Source organism: Lutjanus erythropterus, chromosome 8 (assembly GCF_056507025.1).
Source record: "Lutjanus erythropterus isolate fLutEry1 chromosome 8, fLutEry1.hap2, whole genome shotgun sequence".
Classification (NCBI taxonomy): domain Eukaryota; kingdom Metazoa; phylum Chordata; class Actinopteri; order Lutjaniformes; family Lutjanidae; genus Lutjanus; species Lutjanus erythropterus.
Window position 1 is genome coordinate 2994282 of NC_139324.1, and position 17306 is coordinate 3011587.

General features: G+C 39.4%; 1 protein-coding gene across 4 annotated transcripts in view; it reads right to left on the reverse strand.

Moving 5' to 3' along the window:
• The window catches only part of pcbp3 (poly(rC) binding protein 3), a 134024-nt gene extending 127646 nt beyond the window's left edge, over window positions 1–6378 (reverse strand). For all 4 annotated transcript variants that reach the window (XM_084724247.1, XM_084724245.1, XM_084724246.1 and 1 more), the window contains exon 1: window positions 6063–6378. The gene's annotated coding sequence lies outside the window, so the exon portion shown is untranslated. The remainder of the gene's footprint in view (window positions 1–6062) is intronic.
• Window positions 6379–17306: the final 10928 nt, after the last annotated feature.

The window sequence follows — 17306 nt, forward strand, 5'->3', positions numbered from 1 at the left end:
CCTACCCCGGCAACTCCCGGCACACTCTGTGCCCTGAGCCAGGCCAGCGGGAGATCCGGAAAGGCTCGAAAGGGCCAAGGCACAAAGGGCCAGCTGCTTGCAGAGCATTGGCTTTACATAGAAGGAAGCAGGGCTTACTGAATATACTGGATACATGTGATCCATCTTTTTATAGTGTGCTTGTTCCAAATGGAAAATTAGTGTTGAGAACAGGAACACACTGAAAATAAATCGTGAGGAAGAAGTTTATAGAAAATATACATATTAATATAATTACCCAGGATTCACTTGAGTGATCACGATCAAATATCCCATGATCAACTGGTGAGTCATGTGCCATCTTTCTTCAATGACATCATCTGCAAAACAAAAGCCCGTCTCCTCACATTTCACATGCTGCCACTTCAGAACCTCAAATCAATTCCCAAACCTCCCCAAACACCTAGTGCCCCTGGACTGACATCTGTGGCATTATGTGACATGAAAGTGTAAAACCGCTCTGACACGGTGAGCCACGCTCATTGTCTGTATTAACTGCGCGCAGCTCAACTTAAAGCTTAAAGCAGCGGCTTATGAAGGCATGCAGGAGTGTGCAAACACATCACGAGGCTCATAAATATCTCGTTCTACAAGGGATTGTACGCATGCATTCTTATGAGAGCTTACGCTGAAAGAGTCGATGTGCAGTAAGTGCATTAACTGTGGCTGCAAAAGAGCTGCTGGTGAGGGGGAAAAATGAGTTGTGTTTGGAAAGCAAGGCCAATTTATTTTCTTTCATAGTTCTTTAGTGCTCTCAGCCAGTTTTCATCTACAGTGATAATCCATGACTAAAGCTGGACTCTTTGACTTATGGTGATTTACAAAAAAATAGTACATTTTTTAAGATGCTGAAGATTAAATAATTTTTAACTGTTTATGGGAAAGAAACATCCTCAAAAACTAAATAATTGTCTGTTGAGACCATACATCAGGGATACTGAGCTTGTTTTGCCCGGGAGCCACTTTTATAAAATGACTGGTGGTTAGTAAACAAGTATTAATGTATAATATGCAACATTTTACTGAAAAAAATGTATAGACGCATATATAGCTGCAACAATTAATTGATTTATTGGTTTGAGTATTTTTTTAAAGAAAAAAAAGTCAAAATTCTCAGCTTCATGAATGTTTATATTTTTTTCTTTACTCCTCTCAGACAGTAAACTGAATATCTTTGGATTGTGAGTAAAATAAGACATTTCAGGACATCATCTTAGGCTGATTGACATGTTTCACCACTTTCTGACATTTTAAAACAAACTACTATTAATCAACTAATTAAGAAAATGATCAACTGATAAATCAACCATGAAAATAATCATTCGTCAGAGCCTTAGACTGAAATATAAATAATCCCTTTCAATCATCACTTACGACTTGCGATATGTATTTGCTGATGTCTGTTTCCTTATTTTTCTCATTACTTTGCCGTGCTCAGGATGCTTCACCAACCTAAAACACTGTTTTTTTACAGCTCGGACAAATCCTGCAGATTCTACCTTTAACACCAACGATCAGATAAAATGAATAAATATTAAAATGCCCATAACTCATCTTTCTTTTTGAATTATTTTCAACTAACTACATATTAACTTATTAGCTCCATTCAGGATTGACAGATAAATCACATACTTTACTGCATTTAATAACTGCAACTGCATTTTCGTTGCAAATGCTTTGGTGACATTTCAGTTTATACAACATTAAACATAGCTGGAACCTCTTCCATCATGCTCTCACTGAGATGTTGGTATGATTCATAATCAAACACAAAGTGCTCCTGCCATGGACAGAATGATCAGCATATTTAAGCTCATATAGTATGAAATACACATTTATGGAATCCTAAATTCTGATGAACTTTTGCTGCTCCTCAACTCAACCTGTATTTGTACAGCTCATTTCACATACAGGGCAACACTCTGTGCTTTATATTATCATAAAATCAATCGTAAAAATGCAAGTCTAGAAATAAGATAAATATGCATATCAAAAAAATGTGCAGTTACACAAAAGTCAGTGACATTTCCATATTTTTGTACATTTTGCAAAGATATATGAAACACACACACACACATGTCAACCAATAGTTATCTTGTCCTGCAGAGCTCACCATCTGATCACACTCTACTTTGCACAGCCTGAGAGGTCATCACACAAAGATCACCCTTCTCTTTTATTAACTCATTTACTTCATGCAACACGACCATATCTGTCCCTCCTTCCTGCATAAAAATGTGAATGATTTTATTTTTATTGGGAGTTAGTGTTGTTTCTCAACCTTGATGATGTGCAGATGATGAAGGAACCTCGCTGACACTGGCTTTGTATAAAATAGGTTTATTACAAAAAGACCAGTTATCATACAGGCACCATGGTTTGCCTGGGAGATGACTTAAAGCCAGGATGAGTCTCTCTCCCAGAACTGTGGTTTCAACCAACCTTTATAGGAGTATGCATACATCTCTTTAACATATAATTGCATAAACAACAGGGCTTCTCTTAGCATATGGTCTCTGTCAATTCCAGAGCATCTCTTTCTCCAAACAAAGGAATTACAGATATATTGCCCCCTGTAAACAGGACCCCTATAAACCTACGACTGAACCCTCTCCTATACCTAATTCACTTCCACCCTTTTAACCTTTAACCTTTTAACATTCCAACATGGTCACACATATACTCAATCTTAACTTCTTCTAAGATACACATCTATACATGCACAACTAATGGAACAACAGATACTACATTAGAAAATGGGTGGAGGGCCACCCGCCATCCTACTGGGTGCCAGATTTGGGCCCAGGGCCACAAGTTGAGTACTGTGAAATGTCATCACAACATTCATGAAAATACTCAGTAGTAGTTCACTAAATAGTGCTTAACATAAAAAAAATAAAATAAAATCAATCTGCCACGTTTTCTTTTTTTGATGGCATTTATATTTTCAAGTTTATTTTGTTTAACGAGCAGCAAAATTTTACACCCAGCCTCGACTCCACTAAGGTTTAAAGGGACAGTTCACCCCAAAATCAAAAATATATTTTTTTCCTGTTGCCTGTGCTACTGTTTGTCTATCTAGATATTTTTGATGTGAGTAACAGAGTTTTGGAGATATCGTTTGTATGTCCGCCCTCTCTTTAATGTAACACAACTAAGCTGGTGTCATCGAATTTCATTATATTTGAGAAAAGACAAATTACAATTAACCAAATTTTAATTTGTCAGGATGGAACTTAAATTTAGGGGGAATTATTACATTTAAGGGACAGTTCACCCCAAAGTAAAAAATACACATTTTTCCTCTTAACCATGGTGCTATTTATTCATCTAGATTTGGTCTGAGTTGCCGATTTGTGGGGATAATAAACTTAGAAATCTCTGCTTTCTCTCAAATTCAGTGTAGCAAGGTGACACTCGATTTGTGGAGCTCAAACCAACAAATTATACACCTCTATGAGTAATGCTTACTGAAAACCACAGAGCCCATTTTTTCCTCTGGCCTGTAGTGCTCTTTATCCATTCATTTCCTTGGTTTGAGCTGCTGAGTTTTAAATATATTGGCTGTAAAGATGTTATGGAACTAGATGGCGCTTGACTTGTGTTGCTCAAAGAACCCCCCAAAAAGAAAAAAAAAAAGAACTGAAGCTCCACAGCAATGTATGTTTCCACAAATCATGACCTGGTTAGTCAAGATAATCCTCAGACCTTTTTGTGAGCAGTTTCATGTAGGAACTATTTTCTTTCTGTGGTATAGATGTCTCTATGGTCAATGTCTCCAAAGCTCTGCAACTCACGCTAAAGAACTCGAGACAGACAAACAGCACTACAGGTAAGAAGAAAAATATGTATTTTTGATTTTGGTTGCATTGTTCCTTTAAAGGCCTCCTGTCAACGTGCTCGTGATGATACATGAAAATGAGAGAATGAATATGTGGAGGAAGAGCTGTTGTGACTTTGCTTTAGCGTTTGGCTTCGAGCCAGCTGAGCGTCTGAGGGGTAGAGCAGACAAACACCTGCATGTTTCCTCAAGAAGTGAAGACACCCAATTTACACGTCCTAATAAACTCACAACCCAACACCTGAACGCTGCCAACAACATCATAAATATGCTCTTCACTGTCATATTTATGGTCAAAACATCATAAATATGCTAAATCAAAGTTAAGAATAAAATTTTAAGTGTCAGGCATTACTTTTTCCACACCAACTGTCAGAATAAGAGAAGCTTTCAGCAGGAAGCTGCTCTCCCTCGAGGCAGTCCTATTGGGAAGACCCTCGTTCCCAAGACGCTTTGTCTCAGATGCTCTTTTTCTCTAAATTGGAAAATGATAATCACAGAAAGAAAGGTCAAAGTGTCTGATAGAGAAAGCCTGCTTTTTAAAAGTTGAAAGTCAGAGGCAAAAATACTGTAAACATGCAAATGAAGATAGCTTAAGTCAAGCAGGAGACCTCAAATGTAACAGGCCTCCGCATTAAAATAAAAGCGATGTGTATCGGCAATATATGCTTCATCAATAACAATAAGGAAATTGTTCAATAAAGCATCCAATAGTTTCACTTAAGTGCATTTAAGTGCCGTGAAGGCAGATGTGACTTTGCTCATAAACAACCTATCAGATCCCTTGATGGAGTGTGCTGCAAATGACACACAAACAGCCAGTCATTTAACAGGTATGTTGTTCAGATGCACCATTGACATGTGACACAACAAGAGAAAAAAGAAGCAAAGTATGGTGGTTAAATTCAAAGCAAATATTTATTAAAATAGGTCATTAAAAATGATCAATAATTAGGCTATCAGTATCGGCTGAAATTAAATGTTTGACTGTGCTAAGTTTTTAGAATATGGATCCTTAGATTATAATTAACTTATGCTTTTAAATTGAGTTATCTGACGACTAAAAGAAGGACAACATGGACACTCACAGCTTCTGGAATTTATTTACAAATGTAAATATGATAAAATAGTAACATGTGATTCAACCCCTCTGGTTTTCCTCCACCTTTGCTCCTCAGTCATATTTAAACACCCACCTTCTCAGGAAAAAAACCCTCCACAGAAACAAAACACCACATCAGGAGACGCATTTCCTCAGCTGTTGACATTGTTGTAAGGTCCAATTTTCAGATATGATGGAGTGGCTTTAAAAACTCCAGGCTGCCGGTATTGATGTCTAAAGCACTTTAGCAGTATCTCTGTCTCCCTCACAAATACACACATGCACACACACACACACACACACACACTCCACTTCCCCTTCCTGGTAAAGTACAGGATGTGCGGATGGAGAACTAAGCAGTTTTTTTTTTCCTCCTCTGCTGTTGCCAGGAATGCTTTATGGGCCATGTGAATATTGGAGTTCTCCTGCTGGAAAGATTGCTTGATTCAATCAAGCAAGTCACTGCCTTGTAAAGTCATTACACTTTGTGCAATGTCATGCGTTCTGCAGCCAGTGGACGGTCCTGCGTTCTGTCCCGGCATTAGGGGAAGTGGCATAGCAAAAAAAAAGCACGTGCGCCTGGCACGTCAGCACCTATAAATAGCTATCTCCAACTAACGTAAACACTTTTAAAAAATCAATTAGGGATACATCTTCCATAACCAAAAATACAGCATGTTGTCCTTGTAAACTTGCGCTCAGGGCGGACTTAAAAATAAAAAGACTTGACTCACTTTCATATTGAATTTGCACACGCTGAGAGCCAGAGGGTATGAGATTGCAAAAGACATGAGGAGATGAAGAGATTGTGGGGCAGAGAGGGGAGGGGGAGAGTTGATATCAGGGCAGAATATCAGAGGAAGAAGAAAAATACAGTGACCTCGCTGATATCATCTCCTGTAACTGTGTCACTTTTTCTGAGAGGGACGGAAGTGCTGCAGGCGAAACTTAAAACATGCGTACAGTAAAGACAAGAGAGGACTGAGACAAGTGAGTGCAAAGAAAACAAAAACAAGAGGAGAAGAAGCAGAGGGGAGAGCAGAGGAGAGGCTGGAAGTACTTTTTAAAGCTGAGTCTTACCTGCTCAGATGTTGTGGTTGGTGGGACGGAGAAGTGAGGAGAGTCAAAGGGTCCCGGGGTGGTCTGGGTGGTAGGGTGGGTGGGTGGGGGGGTCTCGGTCTGGCTCGAAGCAGGGCTGGAGGGTGGTCCAGGAGAGGGGAGGAAGGATGGAGTGACAGGGAGCAGGGAGACGGGGAGGCTAAAGGGGGGAGAAGAAACGCTGCTTGGCTCTCCCTCCCTTACTCTCTCTCTCTTTATCTCTTTCTCCCTCCAACATACACACACACACACACACACTCCCGCTCTGAGGCAGACACCAAAACCCCGAGTCACTCAGATAATAGGCAGAGAAAGAGTCTTTACATTTACACGCTCTGCCACAGGGGGGGGAGGACGGGGTGAGCTCTCCTCCCACTCTCCTCCAGGCAGCCAATGGCAGGCGGCACAGAGGTGTCCAGGCAGCCAATGAGAGTGGAGGCAGCCGGTGCCTTGCCCCAGCCAATAAGTGCAATAGCTCATATCCAGTTGAAATAATTACAATATAGAAGGAGTCGTGAAAAGCTTCCCTTTTTGAAGGACAGACCGAGCGTTGCACTCCAGCCAGTGAGTGTGATTTAGGGCTGCGACAGACATTAGAGTGATTAGATTCTGGGCCACTTAACCCAGCACAATATCAGTGCACGCTCCCCCCCCTGCAGACCTGGCAGGAACCCTGCTTCCAGACAGCAAGAGGGAATTCAGTCAGCTGGAGTTTGAGAATTACTCATGTACGGTCGAACAAGGCGGGCACACATGATGACACACACAGGCATGTGTTCACATTCACACATAGTCACATGATCAATCATCTGCCACATTTACACCCCGCATACAGCGTATATCAACAGTGCTGAGAAGAGAATAAGAACAATGTATTGAAGGAGGAAACTGTGATGTATTTACTGTAAAACGATCAAGGGAACATGTTAAGTTGCGAGACTGGCTTTTCTGACAACAACGCTGCAGCCACAGTCACCCCCTTTTAAACTTCTATTTGAGGAATGACTGTTTTATGTTAATTAGAATTAAAGGAATCGTTCACCCCAAAATCAAAAATACATATTTTTCCTCTTACCTGTAGCGCAGACATCTCGGGCTGATATCTTCAAAGCTTTGCAACTCACACAAAAATGATCTAGATGGATAAATGGGACTACAAGCCAGAGGAAAAATGTGTATTTTTGATACTGGGGTGAACTGTCCCAATAGAGTCGTAAGAAATCATTGATTCAGTAATTAACCAATCTTTTAGCAGGACTAGAGGTTTGCAACAGTTAAACTGAGCAATATGTTAATGGAGTCTGGCAGGCAGAGAGCTAGGCGGTCAATGAGCTCACCAGAGTGTGTATTTTCAGAGCAGTGGGCTTTTGTTTTCAGGATAACAGGCTTAACTTTGCACTGACAGACAACTGACAGAAACAGCTGACCAACATGCAGTGTAGGACTGGTCATCTCTTTTTATTGTCAGTTTACAATGTGTCCTGTGCTCCTACAGTGTTTCTGCTGCCTGCCTGAGCTTCCTCTAGATTGGGGAGGAAGGGAGGGGGAGGAGGGAACAACTTGCTTCAACCATAGATCGTATATTAAAAAGAATTCCAACCTATTTAATATACCGTCTATGGCTCCAACTTGCTATTTGGACTGCTGTGCAATTGCTACATATTGCTTCTTAAATTTCATCAGGCGTCCGCAGGTGCTCGTGTGTTCACTAAGGAGCATACTTCACTTCCACAAGTCTCATTTTATTTCCCCCCTCTCCACTCAATCGATGGCTCTGGCAAGCACCCAGCTTGATAAATGATCAATGGTGAACTGTCAGGTTGAGGAATGAAAGGCTTGTCACCGTCCCACTCCTCACCCTGCACCAGGGAAGTGAAGGAAACACCAGTTATAATGTTGCATCAAAACCAGTGCAAAGAAGCAGTACTTTTCCGTTGCTCTTTTTGTCAGCAAACACAGCTCGGCGACTTGCTGAAAGGTAGATTTTCTAAGGGATGGAGGGAATTCTCCTGGGCAGCCAGCTGTGGGGGTATTCAGGGTTTTTATACACCGCTGTGAAACTCTGGGTTTTCTCCATGATGTTCACAAGCTCCAACAATAACTTGGCTTCACTGTGAAAAGTAAAAGTCCCCAAGGAAAATTATCCACCTATTTCTAAACAGCTGCTCAGGGTGGTGGTGGCAGGGGGAGGGCTAGAGCCTATCCCAGCATGCATTAGACAAGAGGCAGGAGTAAGCCCCGGACTCACTTACATTCACACATGTGGGCACTTGAGTGTTTCCAGTTCACTTAACCTGCATGTGTTTGAGATATGGGCATATGTACAAACTGACAACAGCCAACCAGTGGGTTTCCACACAATGCTTGTAATTAAAAAATAAAATGTTTTTTTTTTACCTTGCTTCCTTTGTAAATAGGCTTGACGATGTTTAAAACCATTTCTCATTTTCATTTAAAAAAATTGCTGCCTTCATGGCTTTCAAGCACAGGTCTTCATAAATGGCTCATTCAGGCTTTATTCAGACATGACTGAGGGTCTGCGTTACTAAATGAACACTTTTCTGTGTGATGACATGTCTTGTCCCCAACAACCTCTGTAGTCTCATGTAAGAGCTGCTCACACCCATAACTATAACTATAAAAATATCGTGTAAAAGAGTAAATATAATAAATATCTAACTCAAGTGGATGGAGGAGTCTGGACTGCAGCTTTATGGTTGTGGTGCGGACTCTGCCATCCACTTAAGTTAGAGTGATTTTTACAGCAATACTTTAACAGCTCTAGTTCTTGGTGTGGACGGCCCTGTAGCCACTTGTTAGCAGCTGCCTTACGAGCTTCAGAATTCATGAGTGTGGTATTTACTGATCTATTCTATTTTGTATATCAAAACATGAAAATCTTTTAACCCCCAGACTTCATTTCAGGCTTCTAATCAAAAAGGCATCAATTTTGAGACATTTTAATCCTGTTTTTTTTTTTTCTTCATAAGAAATTAGAATTAAGTGTAGGGCTAAATAGAAAAAAAGTGAAACCACAATTTCCTAAAGCTCAACGTCACATCAGAGAATTGCTTCTATTGTCCAACCAACGGTCAAAAACCTGAGGATTATCACCATGGAGAAGCAGTAAATGCTCAGAACTGAGACACTGGAACAAGGGGCCATGTGGCACTTTTGTTCGAAAAATCTATCTTTTATTTAGCCAGAAAGGCCCCACTGAAATACTACTGAAGATCTCTTCTTCCAGGGGGTCCTGGTCAAGACAGTTAGTTAATTGATAATCAAAATAGCTGCCAGTAATTTGTCTCTCTACCGACTTATCACTTAATCATTTTAGTTGTAATTAAGTGACAAACTTGTTGCAGAACTCTTGATATAAGACATGCATTCGATATCTCTGCTTATTGGACTTAGTGCTGCAGCAGCCTTTACATAACTCTGACACTATTCAGTGTAAACGTCTTTACATGCAGTGACTCAGTCACTTATTGAGACCAACATGTAAAAAATTGGCATTGTGTTTTTGCATGGAAGTGCAGTACAGTAACAGTAATGGCTAAAACTTTTTAGTCCAGAAGATTATTTTTTTCTACTTTTACATTGGCATAAAATGCATCCCTTCTGTTCAACATAGAACAATTTGAGGTTTTTATTATTTCATATTATTTCATACCACCATACTAAATATTAGAATTAAAAAAATATTTTATACAGTACATACTGCAGTGTATGTTACTTTAGCATCATGGTAAAACTGCTGCATGTGTATGGCCTGCACATGATCGCATTACTCCCTTCTGAATGATCTTTTGCGGGGGCTCTAAAAAATCAATGCGTCTGTCAATACGCAAGAGCATTATAACATGGTCGGATATGCACAGCACAAGTGTTGCATCAAACTGTCAGTTTAGCAGAGAGGAAAGTCCAGAAGTTTGTCTTTTCTCCAAAATCGATATCACCAGATGGGGGATGCAGGAGAAAAAATAATTCTCCAGTCTTGCTTGTGTAATGTCATCTAAAATTGGACATACCGGCTCGATTCATAATCAGAAAAATAATTTCATGGACATTTATAATATTCAGCATGATTTTCCCCTTCCATGGATGCAAAATTTGTATCTTGACTACACAATGATTGTGATTATCTTATGAATGTGCCCACAATGCTTCACAATGTCTGATTATGGATCCTATACTGGAGCAATCTATAGTAATAAGAGGACAGAAGGGTCACAGATTCCAAAGGCAACACTGTAATTTACAGTAGCATAGATTTACAGAACAGGGCTGATACGAGCCCCTGTCTGCGTGCGAGTGAGAGAGGAAGAGACATAAAAAATTCATTAGAAGATGGAAGGAGATGTCACATCGAATATGTAGCCAGCTGCAGTGATGACCACGGGTAGTGAGCTGTGTAAGCCTGGTGAGGTAGCTGTGAACCGGCTCTGCGGAGCCGACCTGTGGGAATTCTAAATGACGCCATCATGGAGGTCTCATCGAGAAGGAGATGCAAAAGGCAAGATAAATATCAGCAGACATTTGTTTTTAGTGGCTATTTGGTAGTTGATCATAAAAGGTCTGACAAGCTCTGCCTGTAGGTAACAAACAGCAGCTCCGTATCCAAGGAGCTGCTACGTTTTGGCTCAGAATTTTGGCATGAGCTGAAGAATGATTTTTCTTTCTGTTTTTAATCATTTCATAAAACAATACATAAAATATGCATTAAACCCAATGCACAGGCACAAATTACATTAATTAAATTATGTCAATTTTGGAAAAGGCAAACAGTAATATAAATAGTATTGGCAAGTAGGGGTGGGAGATAAATAAATTCTCTTAAAGGAGAAATTATATTTACTAGAGATAGGTCATGATTTTTAAATGTTATTTACTTTAATTTATCATAAAATGAGCATGATATGTTATCAGAGATTAAGGAAATAAAGTGAAATACTAACTTCTGACAACATTATAGCCACATTGTCCTTTAAAATTTCTATTCCAGATTGAATAACTGTTCTTGTTCGCCCATTTCACATTAATTAGAGTTCAAATTATTGCCAGTTTTTCTTAGTTGTAAGAAATCATTAATAATCTTGTAGAAGGAGTAGACGTTTATAACACGTAAAGTGAGCATTATGTTAATGGGATCTGGCAGGCAGTCATGAAACTTCACAGTGTGTATTTTTAGAGCAGGAAGCTTTTGTTTTCAGGATAACAGGCTCAGCCTTTCTTTGACTGACAACTGACAGTTATAAACAGTTGATCAGTTTACATGATACGACTCATCATTGCTTGTTATTGACAAACTACAACACTGCGCTCCTCTTGTGCTCTTGCAGTGTTCATGCAGCTTCAACCATAGATCGCATATTAAATAGGATTTCAATCTATTTAGTATACAGTCTATGGCTGCAGCTCACTATTTGGACTGCTGAACTTTTAGATGCACAATTGCAACATACTGTATTTCTCCTTTAAGTGTTGTGATTCTTTGTTTATAGATATATAAAATCGATTCAGAGATTGTAAAAATAAATACCTAGACCTTAGTCTGTTTGCTCGATGCTAACACATAATGGGAATTACCATTAGGACGCTTTTGGAAATTAGCATCACGATTGCAGTAACATTGTCTTAACAAACAAACTTTTCACTTCACATGCTGAACATTATACGACATATGTGCTTATACCTTAAGCTATATATTCCCTCTGCTCTTTGAAAACTAATAGTTGCTAGCTTCCTATTGCTTTTACATGAAGGAATATAAATTTAATGGGGCCGTTTACCCCAAAACACAACAAACACACATATTTTAACTTTACTTAACTGTAGTGTTCATTCATCTAGATTGTTTTGGTGCAAATTGCTGAGTTTTGGTGAGCACAGATATATCAAATATAATGAGACGAGATGACACTCTTGCGGTGCTCAAAGCACCAAAACAACAGATTTGAAAACCCGAACAGCAATGTTTCTTTTGTGGAATCATGACCCAGTCACTCAAGCTAATCTACAGACCTTCCTGTCTGCATTTTAACTTTCTTTGTCTTATAGAAACCACCACAACTAGTTTCTCTTTACAAGAAAGATAGTTCCTACATGAAACTGCACTATAAGTGCCATCTAGCTCAACACCTTATTTGATTATTTTCTGATGGCACTAACTTGAGCAGGAACAGCTAAATGTAGCATTTTGCTACTGAAATAATACCCAGAAATACTGACTGACATGTGCTGCGCTTTGTTTTCAGAAATATGGCTCATGGTACACAGTTTTGACAAGTGTATGATTCAACTTTTTCCCATGTTCTAGTGTTAAAAAAGCAATCAGAAATAGCAGTAAATAACAATACTGAATCACAGTACTTGTAGAATTGTAATACATATTGAACTGGCATCCAGGTATCGTGACTGTATCAGGATATTAGTGTGTCAGCCCAGTCCTGTTGGCCAGTGTGGTAGGATCCACAGAAAACATCACGTCCCCGAGGACTCTTTTCGAAGATGCGGCTCTGCCTCGACTTTGAATGATACCTCGCGAGACAAATTTAAATGTAAAGGTGATAAAAGGCTGCAGAGCAACACACCTGTGTCAGTGTAAAGGTGAGAGCAGGTATGATGAAGTGGTCAGAGCCTATCTTCACAATGCCAGGAATATCCGCTCCAGATAACATCCTGCTCATCAAATATTTAAAGACAGGAGGGAAAAAAATAGACTTAAATGCCAGAAGATTCACAAGGGGATTTAAAGACTGGGAGACTGTTACTCATTATCTATCTAAATGTCAGTGAAATGTGAAAGCCATGCAGTAGGCCTTAAGTACTTCAGACACTACACAAATGTTGCTTTAGGCCTCCTTATTACCCTTTCATTTGATGGGGAAACATGGTGGTCTAGTTAGAGGCAGAATGCATTAAAACGGTGATACTTGAAGACATTTACTAATGATTTAAGGCAAGTGGTCTTTTTACACACACACTTATATCCCTGTTAATATGCTGATGTTGGTGTTACACTAAAATAAGGTTGCTCCTCTCTCAGATAGAACACATTAGAAGGTCACAAAACAAATTGGCTGTGTAAGTGCACAGCGTTAAGATATTGTTAGATTTGGGTTAACGTGACAGCGAGTCACCAGCGTCGAATAAACACAGAGCAGAGATCTGACAAGTGTGGCTTTCTGTCCCGCCCCGAATGTAATTAGGTCCCCCAATATCTGGTTGTCACCTTGTTGTATCATTACCGTAGCTGGATCATTTCACTGTACTTAGTTATTACTTAGCGCCCACTAAATATAGCTTTCCCCAGGCAGCCTCTGTGATAGCACTTTGCAGCAAAGCCAGCTGTGGGTTATTACATCCCGACCACCCCCCACCCACTCTAACCTCACTCAGTCAAGAAGACTTAAATGGATAATACGCCACTCTCTAAGTTACTTTTCCTCCTTTAGGATTTCTTAACCAAGGACATTGAGGAAATAGACGGGAGTTATGATGCTAGTTTATTTTTCTTTCAGCCAGGGACACTGCAGCGGCACCGAGGCCCCCTCCCTCCCACCCCCCCCGGCCAGTCAATTAATATAAGCCTTATAGCTCTCATAAGGCTGCTCAGCGGGCTGAGATGCTTAAGAGACAGATTTGATTGAATCGAGTGGGAAGTGACTGTATTTACTGATTATTTTTAGGGAATGCTCGCCTTTTATTACCGGGTGGGCGCATACCCCACGCTTGATTCTCAAATGACATGCCACTTAAGATGATGCCTTCAGACTCCCAGGATGTAATACCAACTTCAGCATGAGTTTATTGAAATGTGAAACTTAAAATAAGCTGACCAGAAAAGTTTTTACAATGTTCACTAGCCCTATATATAGAAGTGCAGGCTTGTTTAGTAGACATCCAGGAAATTATACTGTGCATCCCAAAGTTAAAGGGTAACTTCTTTATTTTTCAACCCGGATTGTATTTGTCCATGTGATGAATGAGCACTGTGCAGTTAAATAAATAAATAAATAAATAGATGTATAATAGGTTTACTGAATTAAAGGAATGTTTCCAATATTTTTTTTATTTAATTTTGTACTAATTTCCAGCCTTTTTCCACGGGCAATGATTATTTTTTTTACGTTGGTTCTAGGTGGAAATTTGTTAAAATTATTAACATTGAAATGACATGTTCATAATTTTAGAAAATAAATTTAACTGTTTCTCACTCTGAGTAATTCTAGATTCATCTAAAATTTTAATCGGATCACTGATGGTTATTATCCTACAGAAAAATACCGTTGTGAGTATATGCAATCATTCTGGTTTACTACAAGAGATGGCATGCATATTTTGGTGTTATTTCATTTTTAAAAGATTTATTCTCTTAGTCTGGTATTTATCATGAGAGATAATAGAAGCAGAATGGAACAGAATGGAAGTAAAAGGTCAAGATGACCTCTTACAGCCATTCTAGTAGTTATTTAATTGTCAAGACAACACATTCAAGTGTTTTTTTTTGTTTGTTTGTTTGTTTGTTTGTTTTTTTCAGATCAAACCACACTTGGTGATCACTGGAATAGTGGAAAGATGAACCAAGATGGTTCTGTTGAGTTTTATTGACCAGCAGCTCTAAAGGGTGCATGGCAGTGGGATTGGTCTAGTGCAAGATGGTGCATAACTTCCACACCTAGCCACGCCCTTTTAATAACTCATTATCAGTTTGTTTCGAGCGCTTGTAGGAGTGAAAAAAGAACACAAAAAAACACAACATGTCTCCATACTGCTTATGTGGAGTAATGCAAATGTCTGTAAGCTGCAACATTCAAATTTGATGAAAAAAGACACCAGTAACACCATATTTTTAGTTTAAATGTCAACTGTAGCCTCACAGACCTGATCTGCATTTACACACCCAAAGCAGGTACACAAGCTCTCACTCCAAGTGGCGCAGCTGCAGCAAAAAAAAATGATGTTCCTCTTCTATGTCGAAATCCTTGGACATTTTCTTCTTTGTTGAAACTTTGCGAAGTCAGCTGTGCGCATAACAAGTCATTATTTCTGAGCAGATCTCTCTCTGTTGTCTGAGTCACTTCCAGGTAGCATGTAAACACAGATGTGAAGGTATTGCAAGATCATATATCTCGTGTCGCGCAGCTTGGGCAAGAGCCTGTGTACCCACATCAGGCGTGTGCACAAGGATCCAGTCTGAGAGGCTACAGTTGACATTTAGGCTAAAAACATGGTGTAAATGGCGTCTTTTTGGGACAAATTTTAATGTTGCGGCTTATAGACACTTGGATTACACCACACAAGCAGTTTGGAGACATATTGTGTTTTTTTGTGTTCTTCTTTTTTTTTACGTTGTAATACTGGTCACCACTCACTTTAATTGTACTGGATTTGGCTGCAACACTGTTTTCCACTGAAGCTCCGGGAGTGTTTTGTGAAGTGGAGATCTTCACTCATCCTCACATCAGCACAGGGAGGAGGAGATATTGAGTGAAATTTCATTTTTGAGTGAATTATTGCTTTAAGCGATAGTCAAGAAATTCATTAATTGTGCCTCATTTGACTTTGTTTGGTGAGGCCATTTATTGGATAAGGAAACATGAAATTAAACTTAAAACAAGGAAAAAACAAGAATGAAATGAAAATGAGAAAAAAAATGTGTTTGTATCCTTTTGATTATTGTTGATTGTTGAGCGTTTTCAACTACTGGGAAAATGCACAAAATCTGTAACCCTGCTGAGTTTCCATGTATGGGAACATGAACATGTTGGCAGGCAGCTGGTGTGATCCCACTGTAAGATGGTCTCTAGTTAGCAAATGTGAACACTGTCAAAAGTTGCAGAACCAGTTGTGATGACACGATTGCAAGTTCAGTATTCCAATTAGTTTTTCCCACAGTAATTTACCTGTTACTGATATGTGTGTGTGTGTGTGTTTAATTATTTTAGGAAACCTATTTATTCAGCAGTATGTACTGATAAGTATGCTGGGTAATTGTATGCTTGTTTTTATATGTGTGCCTCCTGTTGATTTTAGACTTGCTACAACTGAATAACTCACACAGCTGCTCTCCAGACTTTCCTGTTGTCTGCAGAGCAACTTTTTTAAGTTTGCAACTCCAGACTTACCTGTGGCTGTCTTTTTTTTTCTTCGCCATTTGATATTCAGTGTTTACCTTACTCTATTTTTGTCATTTGGATGTGTTAAAATAGGAGAACAGAAAAAGCATGCTGTGCAGGTGCTCTAACTCATTCCAGTCAGCATGCATTCACAACATGAACACATCTCCACAATCCCATGGTGCCTGCGCTATGAGGCAAAATACTTAATTAATACAGAAAAAAAATATGGATGATCAGGGGAGACAAAGTTAAATGGAGTAAATGTTTGCTGATGCTATCACACTAACCTTTGTATCACAAAAATTCAACCTTTATCCTTTTTTAAAATCAATTAATTGCCTAATTATTGGTAAAGATTGATCATAATTGTGTGTGTGGGGGGGGGCTTCTGAATGGGGGCATGCTAGAAAAAGTTCGGAAACCACTGAGTTAAACTAAATACACAAATTGTGTTTCTTAATGAGTGCTAGAGATGTTGGTAGGTGGATTTGGACACCAGCTCTTTCCAGTCTTAATGCTAAGCTAACAATGCTGCTTGCTTTATATCTAATAAACATTTAATCTTAAGGAATTTTTCTGATGGGTTGATTTTGGAGGCCTCTGTGGACAAAAGCGGTAGTGTGTCCTCCACCGTAGCCCTAAAATATAATGTGAAAAATAAAGTCATCTGAATACAAATCTCCTGTTTCTCTTTAACTGGCTGGCAGATCTCTCCAGTAACTTTGGCCTGGAAAATGTAAACACAGGCTTGTTTCTTTTGATTTCACAGAGCAGTTAAAAACTCCTTGTAGCTTCAGCTTACATGGCAAGTAAGCAAATGAGTACATTTCCCTGTTCTGTTCTTTTACAGAAGCACAAAGCTTGAGGGAGTCTCTGTACCTGGACCCCTGGGCCTCGACTTCTAGAACTGCCAGGACTGAATCTCAACCAATGAAGGGCAAAAGAAGGTCACCCGGCAAGTCAGTTAGTGGGTCAGGAAAACCCTGTTACTGGTCTGTTATATTACAGGCAAATTTCAGGTTGTTATAATGCAGAGATGAGTGTACAAAGGCCACATTTGATTGCTATAAAATGTGCTTCTTGCAGCACATTGTCTCTATGA